Consider the following 12,899-nt stretch of genomic DNA (forward strand, 5'->3'; position numbering starts at 1 on the left):
TATTGAAAAGACAAAAATATAGGGACAGGAAACAGTGGTGGCCAGGGCTTGGTATTGGGAGAGGGGTTGACTATAAGGAAGAGTGAAGAAACTTTTGGGGTGATAAAATATTCCATATCTTAATTTTGGTAGTAGTTACACGACTGTGTTTATTTTCTATATTATCAATTTCTGCTATTTCCTACATCTACTTTCTTTGGGCTTAATATACTGTTTCTTTTCTACCATTTTAAGAAAAATTCTTAGATAATTAATTTTTGGCTTTTCTTCCTTTCTAAAATTTGTATTTAAGGTATAAGTTTATTTTAGGAATTCTATTTAGTTGCATCCTAAAAAATTAGCATGCTGTCTTTGCATATTAATCCAGTCAAAATATTTCACATTTTTAATCTTAATACCTAAACCTCTACTATTTGAGGATTTCCTAAGTATCTTTTAGTAGCTGTTTTCTGCCTTAATCAGACCTAAAGTCAAAAAATATATTCTGAATTATTTCAATTTTCAGAAATTTGTTGAGACTTGCTTTATACTCAAGCCTATAGTTAATTTTGGTAAATAATCTTCATTTTCCATCTCTTGTCTCCTTGAACTTTATTCTGGACATTTTCTTCTGGACTATCTTCATGCTTACTAATTCTCTCTTCAGTTGTCTATAACCTACTGTTAAATCTATATATTGAGTTATTAATTTTATTTGTTGTAGTTTTCAGTTCTAGAATTTCCATTTGACCTTTCAGTAGTTTTGAGTTTACTGCTGAGTTTTTCCATTTTGTTACTTAAGTTCTTATATTTATTAATCATAGTTATTGTAACATCTGAGTCTCTAAATTCTATTATACTAATCTTTTATAATGACTGCTTGTTTTTTACTGAATCAAAGATTTTTTGTACATGAAAGATAAATGCATAATTTGAGTCTCTGGATGATGTGGGTATTCTTCCAGAAAAGATTTATTTTTCTTCTGGCAATAATGTTTTAGAGTTGGGAGAGATGAACTTAATCCAGTTAGGGACTGAGCTCTCTCAAAGCAGGTCAATATTTTATACCTACTTACTCTTAGGATGTACCCCTCCACAGCCTCAACTGTATACTTGGGGTATTCACCAAGACCCACAACCTTGTAGGGTCTGAGTTCCAATTATTCTCCTGTTCCTGTGTTCAGTTTTTTCAGTTTTTCAGGTGCTACTTTCTTTCTAGCTTCTGAGGCTCTCAGCTTTACCATTAGGCAAATCAATCAATGCCTCTAGAGGAAAGGGTCCACGCATTTCTGACATGCTTTTCTAGTAAATACATGCATATATCATAAAGATATAAAGAAACTCATGGGGATAAAAATATAAATTCCATTCTATTAGCTATGTTTGGGCAAGGAGTAAAGGGAATTGGATTCAGGGGGCATATGTACATGTAAGGCTTCAATCAAATTTGCAATGTTTTATTTATTTCAGAAAATATCTAAAATTTTATAAATTTACTAGTAGTAAAATAAGAGGTAATATAATATAAATGACTTCTAATGCATGTAACATTTAATAAGTAACATTCATTAATAAGCTGCTATTAATTAAAGGCCTAGCATGTGTTGTGCACTGTGCTAAGAGCAGATTACGTACTGCTAAATAAAACAGACACAGTTCCTGCCCCTCTGAAGTTTATAACCTAATAGGCATGGCAATAAGGACTAATATATATATATACATATGTATATATATAATATATATGTATGTATATTTATAAATATAAATATTTACATATTGTATATATGTATATATTTATAAATAAACATGCATGTATATATTTATATTCATATGAACATATATATATTTAAAAAGAATATCTAAATAGTCTAGCTATTTATATAGACAAGCTCTCTTCATAATAAGTTCAATGAAAAAAACTGCAGGGTGAAAAGATAGAGATGGTTGTGGGAAACAGAGTGGTTTTGGTATATCAAGGGTTTTGGAAAAACAACAACTACTCATCATTGGTTCCCAGAGGTTGTGACAGCAGCTTATTTTCAATGGAGGATCACTCCTGCAGCCTCTACAGAAATGGGAAAAAGTAGCATGAACAAGTTTGACAACTGGGGATTCGGAACTTTTGGTTATCAGGCACTAGCACTGATAGGAAACCTGGTGTATACTATAAGTGATGGTGACTCCCATGATATCAAAGAAGACAGAAAAATAGCAACATGGAGAGCAGAAACATGGAGGATAAATGGAAATGGAGAATGAAGAACACTAGCTCTAGCTGAGAGGATCCTGACACACTAAACCAAAGAGCAAGAGAAAAAACACTCACAGATGTACTAAGTGGCTGTTGTTTTTCTATGCCATTTTCTACCCTTGGGTTGATGTGACTTCAAGAAACATGGGTTACAATGAAAAGGGACATATTATAGCAGTAAGTGTAAATTACGGAACACAATGAAGCTAAGAGTATATCATGCAGGAGAATGTGTTGGTGACGCCATTGACAGAAGTTACTTGAAGAAAGCAAGATTTGCGTGTACTTGTGAAGGAGGGTAAAGATTAATTGGTGGAAGAGATAAGTTGTGCACCCCAGTTAATGGTTGTAATTACTATAATAAAAGACTTTCAAAGTGACTTCTAAAATATTTTTTCTTTAATCTAGAAGCTTCAATCAGGTAACTTCGAAACAAGGAATCTAAAAATAATCTGTTAGTCTCAGGATTTTCTCAGATGTATAAGCAATGTCAAGTCTGATTTTCGTTCTTGAAAGACTGTAGTTTAAGGGTTCTCATTACTACTATTAAATCCTCAATGTGCCAAAACCAAACTACCATTTAAAATAAAGCAATACACTAGAAGAATATACACAGGATATATAAAAGGCACAGGGATAATATTATTAATATGAAAGGAATTGTTGCAAATCTATAGGAAAAAGATGAATATTAAAAAACAATGGCTAATGAGATGAATGGGCAATCTAAGAAGAAAAAATACAATTGCCTAATAAGCACAAGAAAAGAGATGCTCAACCTCTCTAATATTCAAAGAAATTTCAATTAAAATAATAGTGAAAATGTCTTACTGAAAAAAAATTCAGACTGGAAAATATAAGAAAAAGCTGATGAAAATTCAGGACTTGTTTGAACCTGGTGTCCAAAAGTTATCTAATGACTCTACATGCTTCCAAGTTCTTATGTTATTTCAATACTTGTGTTACATCCACCCCTTCTCTCCTGCACCCCGGCAGTTCCTGTATGGGTACGAAACCACAGAATAATATGCAACTATTAGAAAAAAAACAAGGTGGGTTTGCTTGTATTGGCATGAAAAGATATTTTAGTCAGTGTTAAGTAAACAAAGCAAATTAAAGATGAGTACACGTAATATGATCCCACATTTTATTAAAAAATATATAAAAACACCATCAAATTAATTCCTATGCTCATATATGCAGAAAATATTAGCTGGAAAAGAATATAGCCAATTACCTAAAATTTGTAAGACTTGGGTGAAGGGAATCTTATTTTTGGTTTTTATTTATTTTCTTGACAAAAATGATACGTAGACATTAGAACTTTTGTTTTCTACTTCATACCATCCTTGAAGTGGAATAGGATTAGTTTTGTAATCATAAAAACTTTAAAAAAATCATTTCTCTTTTGAAATAAAATCAATGAGAATTTTAATTTATATGTAGGGGCTTTTGTAAAGATGAGTAACATTCATTTATTTCTCACAAAATCCCTATTTGGGATTTTTTAAAAATGAGGAATTAGTGGTCAGGATTTGAGCTTTGAGCTGTTTTTCCAAAGCTCATGATCTCTCCAACAAAGAAACAGCAAATATTCAATGATTTTTTTCCATACTTAGGAGGGACATAAAGGTAACCTCATTCACAGTCATTTTAGACTCAGGAACATTAGAGATTAAGAAATCTGTCCTAAGACATGAAACAAGTCAACGACAGAATTGGAAATAGAGCTTATGCTTCCTGACCATATTTCTTTTTCATTTTCTTATGACAATAACAGAAATTCCTAAGCATTGAAAATGTCTTCACAGCTTATTTTTTTCTGTCTTTTCTTTGTATTAGCCTATTGATTTTGCCTTAAAATATCTACAGTTCAAATCATTAGCTTCATGTTTTATGCAATAATCCCTCTTCAAATTTAAATATCAAGATCAACGTTTGATAAGCTCAACTTATATGCAGAAGATAATCTTTGGGGTCTGGGATATTTTCTGATATCTGTTTTAGAAGAGGTTTTGCTTATAGTGTATTATGATACGTTGGTTTCAGATTTGGCTGTGCTTACCGTAACCTATGGAGATAAGAGATATCCTAAGCTGGAAACAAAGAACTCAAAGCTTGTTTTTATTCAGCTTCTTTTGAAGTCTATGTTTTTATTTTACTTTGTTACCTCTGTATGGTATTTTTGGTACATTTGGAAATATTTCTCTGGCTCTTTCTTACACAGAATCTAGTCAAATGAAAAAAACATTGCATTTAGCCCTGAATCTAAACAGCAAACTTATTCATCAACTGCTGCCACAATCCACAGCATTTTCTTTCCACACTCCTGTGGATTCTTCCTTTGACACACCTATGGGATTTGCCTGTCTCTGCCCTATCCCTATTGTCACATCCCTAAATCTTCACCCTCACTTGCCTCAAGAATTGCACTAACCTCTTAATCTATTTGCCTCCATCTCTTCCTCTTCCAATACACACTCTATATTACCACCTAATTTACCTTTTAAAGACACAGGCCATTATATTTCAAGCCTCTGCTTTAAAACCATCAATTGATTGTCACACATTCACTAGTATAGAAAAGTTTCAACTCATTAACATGACTTTCCTGGCCAATGATGATCTGACCCCAAGTTTAACCCTTTTTTTGTGTATGCGAGGAACACTGGCCCTGAGCTAACATCTGTGCCAATATTCCTGTATTTTATATGGGATTCTGCCACAGTGTGGCTTGACAAGCAGTGCCAGGTCCGCACCCAGATCCGAACCTGCAAACCCTGGCCTGCCCCAGCACAGCGCATGAACGTGACCCTTATGCCACCAGGCCGGCCCCCAAATTTAACTTTTATCTCCACTCTCCAACACTTTGCAGGCTCTAGCTTCTCAAATTACTCACAATTTCTCAACATATCTGACATCCCATGTCTTCTGATCTTTTTCCCCTGCCTGTTATCTCTCCTCTTCAGTTTCCATTTGCTCATAACTATTCTCTCTTCCTTCAAATCACAGGTCACTCAGTGTCACCTCCTTCTAAAGTATTCTTTTGTACTCAAGGCAGAATTACCAGTGATTAATTAGCTGTGAAGGATAGGGCAAAGAAATGTGTACAATGGCTATAAACTGGATCGTAGCTCACTTAATATTAAGAGTTAGTGATAGTACGGGTGCTTTTGTACTGTGTAAATTCCATAATTTTACTGGTGACACAAGATTTAACCTATCTAGTATGATTTTATTGACATTTGCTTTATAGTTCAAAACTGATGAAAATAATATGAATATTTTTCTCTTTAATCAATTTTGTCTAGCATTAGAAAACAATTCTCCACCTAGCATCTCATCACTGTAAAATAATATTAATTATGCTTATATAGTCTTCTTAATATATGTGTATATTTCCACTCCTCATCATTTAAACTATTCCAGAAGCCAGGATATGACCTGGTGACAATATGTGTAAAACTAATAGTTTGTTTCCTTAACAATTTTTTTACTCCTAGCTACTTAGTGAAAAAAGGGGAGAAAAATTCACAAGTAATGAGCAAAATACAACAGATAAAAGAAAGAAATCAGTACTTGGAGTGAGAGGAGAGACAGCTAATATTTCTCATAACAGATTTTAGCAAGTTCTGAATAACTACTGGCTAGATTTTATGTTTTCAATTTTTAAGGGGCCACAAAAAATCATTATTTCCATAAGTTTTTTTGCACTGTGTCCAAATCTCCTTTGTAGATTTGAAAACACATAATCTCAGTTTAGCATCAAATTTTATATACTTTATCTATGTTACATCCCCAGTACCAAATCATGATTCAAAAGGTAGAGTTGTTGTCTTCTTACATATTCCAGAGTTGAATATTTCTGCCTTTTCTTCGTGCTGGCTAAGTCTACGCTATCTGCATATTTGCCAGAGGCTTATTTTCTGCGATTTAACACAGTTCTGGTTATTTCTTCTGCACAATCCATAGCAGTACAATGCAGTGGTTAAACCTCAATGCAATCCAAAAGATAGAGATTTGATTTCTCCTCTGCTACTTAACTAATTTACTCAGTGGAGCAGTGAGGAATCTCTTTAAAACTCAATTTCCTCATCTCCCAAATGGGGACGATAATAATTGTGCAATTTGGGACTTTTTCTAGGACTGTGTGAGAATTAAATGAATTGTACATGTAAATATTTTGTACAGCCACTGGCACATAGTGAACACCAAATAAAAGTTTGCTGAGGATAATAATGAAATTCTAACTACAAATAAGACATTCAGGTAAATATTATTTGGATTCTATTGATTTCTAATGGAAAAAATATTATCACAGAAACTGAATGGAAGTTTACATTTGTATTTGCTAGTTTTCAGTCTCCAGAAAAAAATAAATTGCTAATAAAATTAATAGCAATAAACTTCATTGCAAAGGGACATTTTTATGTACTCACAGGAATAAACTGGGTTTCACAAAATTCAGAAATCTCAATCTACATATAACAATTTATATGCTAGTTACAAATAAATTCCAAATTATGATATAAGCAGGACTGAAAGAGGTTTTAACTTTCCATAATTGTTTTTCTAACCTTATAGAAATTATTATATATACTTAAAAGTTAAAACAAGTACACATATAATATGGTACATTAAATATTCATGTTTTATGATTCATATCTAGAAAGTAAAATTGGCCCTCCTCATACTGGTCTAAATTCATGAAGTTTTGCTGTACACAAATTAAATTCTCTAATAGCTTCACCTCTTCTTCATTTTCAATGCAGTGAAAGCTTAACTTAGTCTATCATTTATAAAAGGAGGTTTAATGAAATAACTGATCCATTCCAACATTATTTGAAAGTCTCCTGTTTTTAATTTGCAGCAATTAATACAAAGCATAAATGTTTTAAGCCTTGAATCCTATGAGACACAACAATTTAATAACCCAATTTATTATCTTGCAAATCTCTTAGTGAAGTAAGGAAAACATAATCTACCACTGCCAAATTTGATAATACTGATTCATTAGTCACAACAGATAAAATTAGAATCCATTAAATGTGAAGGATTATTTTGATATGCAAAGTTTGTCTTTGAAGAAAAATGTGTTCATTGTTACAAATGAGTAAGCCATGATTCTGTTATTGGGTGTCACATAGGCAACAGAAGCTTTATTATCATAGCTAGAATTCAAGAGACATTTAGTTTGCTGTGTTCTTCTCATATTAGAACAGCTTTTGTCAATGTGTTCTCCATTTAAGAATACTTGACATGCATTAGTGCAGTTAACTGCCATTATCATGAAGAGAAAGAACAGCCAGGAAGAATGAACTTTAAGCAGTACTCTACTAGTAAATTATAAACTAGCCTTACAAGTTGAAGCTATATGAAAGGGAAACTGAAACATATCATAACACTGTAGTTGAGGGTGAAAGTCAGCTTATCATTTGAAGTGTGAATTCATCTACTTGAACATTTCCTGTGGTGATAATTTTTCCTTTTGTCCTTCAGCGCTCTTGTACCAAAAACAAATGGATCACCAATGTTGTTTAAACCAAATCCCCCCTTTATCCTTTTGTTTTTTCTTTATCTACATTTATAACCTAAGGCGTTATTATTATTTTTTTTTAATATTTTATTTTTTCCTTTTTCTCCCCAAAGCCCCCCGGTACATAGTTGTGTATTCTTCGTTGTGGGTTCTTCTAGTTGTGGCATGTGGGACGCTGCCTCAGCGTGGTCTGATGAGCAGTGCCATGTCCGCGCCCAGGATTCGAACTGACGAAACACTGGGCCACCTGCAGCGGAGCGCGCAAACTTAACCACTCGGCCACGGGGCCAGCCCCAACCTAAGGCGTTATTTTAATGAACTCTGATCTTTAAATACATATTTAATTTAAATATGAAAATAAAAGTGGGGATAGAGCTAGGTTAACTATTAAAATCAGCATTTTGGGGCTGGTCCAGTGGTGTAGTAGTTGAGTTTGTGTGCTCTGCTTTGGTGGCCCCAGGTTCACAGGTGTGGATCCCAGGCGTGGACCTCGCACTGCTTGTCAAGCCACACTGTGGTGGCATCCCACATGAAATAGAGGAAGATTGGCAACAGATGTTAGCTCAGGGCAAGACTTCCTCACACACAAAAAATGAGCATTTTTAAGACAATGAAAATGCCACCTGACAGTGGCAAAGGAGATGGAGACAGCCAGAAATAGCCTAAAACCTTGGGTAATGTGAGCAGGTTCTCTTACATAGAAGGCCTAAGAGTTGCACCGTAAGAAGCAACAACCTCTCTCCTTCCTCTCCACCATCTGCTCTGCAGTTGCAAGGCAGCAACCATGTGTAAGTGCACCTCCATCCAGTTTGGCCAGGCTGGTATCCAGATGGGCAATGCCTGCTGGGAGCTCTACTGCCAGGAACATGGCATCCAGTCCAACGGCCAGATGCCAAGGGACAAGACCATTAGGGGAAGAGATAACTCCCTCAACACATTCTTCAGTGACACAGGCATTGACAAGTATGTGCCCAGAGCAGTGTTTGTAGACCTGGAACCCATGGTCATTGATGAAGTTTGCACTGGCACCTACCATCAGCTCTTTCACCCTGAACAGCTCATCAGAGGCAAGGAAGATGCTGTCAATAACTATGCCCATGGGCACTACACCATTGGTAAGGTGATCATTGACCTTGTCTTGGACCAAATTTGGAAACTGGCCAGCCAGTGTATGGGTCTTCAGAGCTTCTTGGTTTTCAACAGCTTTGGTGGGGGAACTGGTTCTGGGCTCACCTCTCTGTTGATGGAATGTCTCTGTCAACTATGGCAAGAAGTCCAAGCTGGAGTTCTCCATTTACCAAGCCCCCAGGTTTCCACAGGTATAGTTGAGTGCCACAACTCCATCCTCACCACTTACACCACCCTGGAGCACTGTGATTGTGCCTTTATGGTAGACAAGGAGGCCATCTATGACATCTGTTGTAGAAGCCTCACTATTGAGTGTCTAACCTATACTAACCTGAATAGGTTGATAGGTCAAATTGTGTCCTGCATCGCTGCTTCCCTCAGATTTGATGTAGCTCTGAATGTTGACCTGACAGAATTCCAGACCAACCTGGTGCCCTATCCCCGCATCCACTTCCCTCTTGCCCTGTATGCCCCTGTCATCTTTGTTGAGAAAGCCTACCATGAATAGCTTTCTGTAGCAGAGATCAGAACGCTTCTTTTGAGCCAGCCAACCAGATGGTGAAATGTGATCCTTGCCATGGTAAATACACGGCTTGTTGCCTGTTGTACCATGGTGATGTGGTTCCCAAAGATGTCAATGCTGCTGTTGCCATCATCAAGACCAAGCATACCATCCAGTTTGTAGATTGGTGCCCCACTGGCTTCAAAGTTGGCATCAATCACCAGCTTCCCACTGTGGTATCTGGTGGAGACCTGGCCAAACTACAGTGAAGTGTGTGCATGCTGAGCAATACCACAGCCATTGCTGAGGCCTGGGCTAGCCTGGACCACAGCTTGACCTGATGATGCCAAGCGTGTCTTTATTCATTGGTACGTGGGTGAGCGCATGGAAGAAGGAGAGTGTTCTGAGGGCTGTGAGGACATGGCTGCCCCTTAGAAGGATTACTAGGAGGTTGGTATGGATTTTGTTGAAGGAGAGGGTGAAGAAGAAGGAGAGGAATAGTAAAGGTAAAATGTCACAAAGGTGCTGCTTTTACAGAGAAACTTGTTCTGCTTTAAACATTGAAAAGTTGTGGTCTGATCAGTTAATTCGTATGTAGCAGTGTGTACTCTCATATACAATTACTTACTTTGCTTTAAAACACAATGCTTTGTTACAGACCCAAGGTGTGTTTCTCTGATGGGTTTGAATAAAGTATTCCCTTTCTTAAATGGAAAAAAAAAAAACCCACCACAACTTGGGTAATGTGCCTGGGGGGAATAATAAATGGAATTTATTGAGTTCGGATAATTGTTTCTTGAGCTACCCAGTACTTCCAGATTAGAGACCTAGAGAGAACAAGTCCTCATATTTACATCGCGGGACAGGGAGCCTGAGGCAGAAGAGAGATGGGAATTAACACCTGCGGAGCTTCTAGGCAATGCAAGGCACTGGGCTAGGTGCTTTATATGTACTGTCTCCTCAAATCCTGATAAGGGTCCTATGCGCTAAATTTTACCTCCCAAGTTTTTTAATGTAGAAAACAATTTGAAAGATGTTGCCAAACTTTCCTAAAGTCTCATGACTCAATCTGTCTCACTCAAAAATGTTAGATCACTAAAGCACTCAAGCCACCTTTATCTTTGCATTCTTAAAACACAGTCCTCCTTATTATCACTTATTACTTAGGTATTCATCTCATTCAAAAATACTGAGATGGTTTACAAAATTACTATAATAAAATGAGATTTGCCTTAAAGTAGAGAAATTAAAGGAAAAATGAAAATATAAAAATAAAATGAGATTAGACTAGAAATGTATGCTGTTAGAGTCTACAGAGTTATTAAATGTGGGGTTCAGTTCTGACATTTCTGGCACCTAATGCACAAAAGAAAACTGATCATTTTTATGTATCCCAATTGCTAGGGAAGCAAAGTTCTTTAAAGCAGTGAATTCTGAAGAAAAAAATATTCTTTCATGGTTTCTCCTGAGGATGCCAGTGAGTACACACAATATATTAGCGTTTTTCTCACAATAAATAACAAATTGCATACATTTTTTCTATTGGTTTATATACAACCTTAACTGGTACCATATGGCATATCTTGCACTTTTAACTTTTTCTGAATAATTATTGTTACAAGTTTATCGTGACCAGGTCCAGATTAATCATGAAAACATCAACAACATTTGGGTTGAACTGAAGGATTAATGCCCATCACCTTTTTCATGGGATCTTCTCCTTACAATTAATCCTTTTGTTAATGCAAAGGGTACCTTAGATTCTGCTTCTGCCACTTCCTAGATGCGTGACCCTGGGAAAGTGACTTAGCCTCTGCTTACTTCGGTTTCATCATCTGTAGTTTGGGGATGATAATAGTACTGATGTCATTAGAAGTAAATTTAGGATTAACTTAAACATTAAACACAATTGCTTAGTACAGTTCCAGGCTCCAGTGAATGCTCTACACTTCCCTAGAGGATGATGATAATAGTTATGTAGATATCTAGTTGTGCCTAAATCATCTGGCAAGCATAATAAACCTTGAAAATTCAAGATGAATCTTTTCTTTCCTCTATAATGTGCAGAGAGGTAGAAAATTGAAATCTTCAGAAGTGGTTGAATTACTACAATTCTTTGTAAGGATTCTTATAACAGTACTCTTGTGCTCTTAGAAAAATATTCTTAATCTTTCCAGATAATGTATTCTTTTAGAAATTTGCAGAGAAATATCTAATCTGTTTTCAAATTCGAAATGGCTATAATTAACAAGAGTAATAACTTTCAAAATGACATTTTCTTTTCTTTTGTACCTTTAGTCAGGTAGTTTTAGCCTAGATTTTCAGATTTTCTGATTATCCATTCTCACTATAAACCCCGCTCTGCAGAACTGATTGCTTATAGGAAATAAATTGTTTGCTTATATTCCAACAATTGAAACTGAAGCATTCCTTTGCACTTCAACAGCAATCTAACTGTGACTGTAGTGGAATACATGTATCATTCCATATAATATCATGTCTGGTTAGTTATGCCACTTTGGTTGCAAGGAGCACAGACTCAAGTAATGACAAATAACTAAAAGGTAATTTTTGTAAGCAGACTTTGCACAACAGAGAAACAAGACTAAACTGCATTGCCATTTTGTACTGGAACCTAAAGAAAGCTGAACTCAGCTTAACAGGTAGTGTGATGACCAGTCAGTCCTCATGGAACCATGAAAAAGAATCTTTTTCAGAGTTGAAGGCAGTCTGGGAGTGCACTAAGTGACAACAGCTGGGATCCTCACTCAAGACGTCCACCAATACCACGACTCTGCTACTCTCACCATTTCTGCTTTTCCTTCCAAGCATCCTTTCTCTTCCTTCACTGACAGCTGACTTCTCCTTCAACCCTGGTTATCTCTGGGCTTCTGTTTACACATCATTTTGATTTGTTCTTTTGTATCACTTACTACAGCCACATCCAAACTTGAAAGCTTTCAATGCCTATTCTCCTTGTCAATTGTCTCCTCCTCTGGATTTCTCAGTCTAGTTCCAGAGAGCAAATGTAGGTTTTTTTTTTCATTAGGGTACCTCAACAGGGACTGTGAGAGGAGGAATTTAATCCCGGAATGACTTGTGAATGGGGCAGGCACAGTGATTAACCAGTCTGAGACCCATGTTTAGTTTTGTACATATTGCTTTCCCAATTATATCTTTATGGCCCCAACTTTGCATAGTCCTCAGCATATATCGAATATTCAATAAAAAGTTGTTAAAGTTAAATCAGAATGTTAGTGAAAAAATTATGAATGAAACAGGAAATAAAAGAATGGAATAAAAATCTTTAAGTTAAAAGAAAGAATTAAGTATTTGTCCTTCCTTTTCTGTACTTATTTCAGGGTAGCTGAGTACATAGCTCTACTTGTTGAAGGGAAGTACTCCTTTACAGACAAATTCTGATGAATAAATGTTGAAGGAATAACAGCAAAAAACCAAAGTTTTGCAATCTCTAATGGAATTACTGATTCTGAAGTGATTAT

The 12,899-nt window shown here is 35.8% G+C and overlaps 1 protein-coding gene and 1 pseudogene across 6 annotated transcripts in view; one reads left to right on the forward strand and one right to left on the reverse strand.

The window, feature by feature from the left end:
• The window catches only part of UNC13C (unc-13 homolog C), a 557,967-nt gene that overhangs the window by 184,766 nt on the left and 360,302 nt on the right, over positions 1-12,899 (reverse strand). The gene's annotated exons all lie outside the window — the stretch shown is intronic.
• LOC138917273 (tubulin alpha-1A chain-like) lies at positions 8,551-10,530 on the forward strand (annotated as a pseudogene).

The sequence above is a fragment of the Equus caballus genome, chromosome 1 (genome assembly GCF_041296265.1).
Source record: "Equus caballus isolate H_3958 breed thoroughbred chromosome 1, TB-T2T, whole genome shotgun sequence".
Lineage (NCBI taxonomy): Eukaryota > Metazoa > Chordata > Mammalia > Perissodactyla > Equidae > Equus > Equus caballus.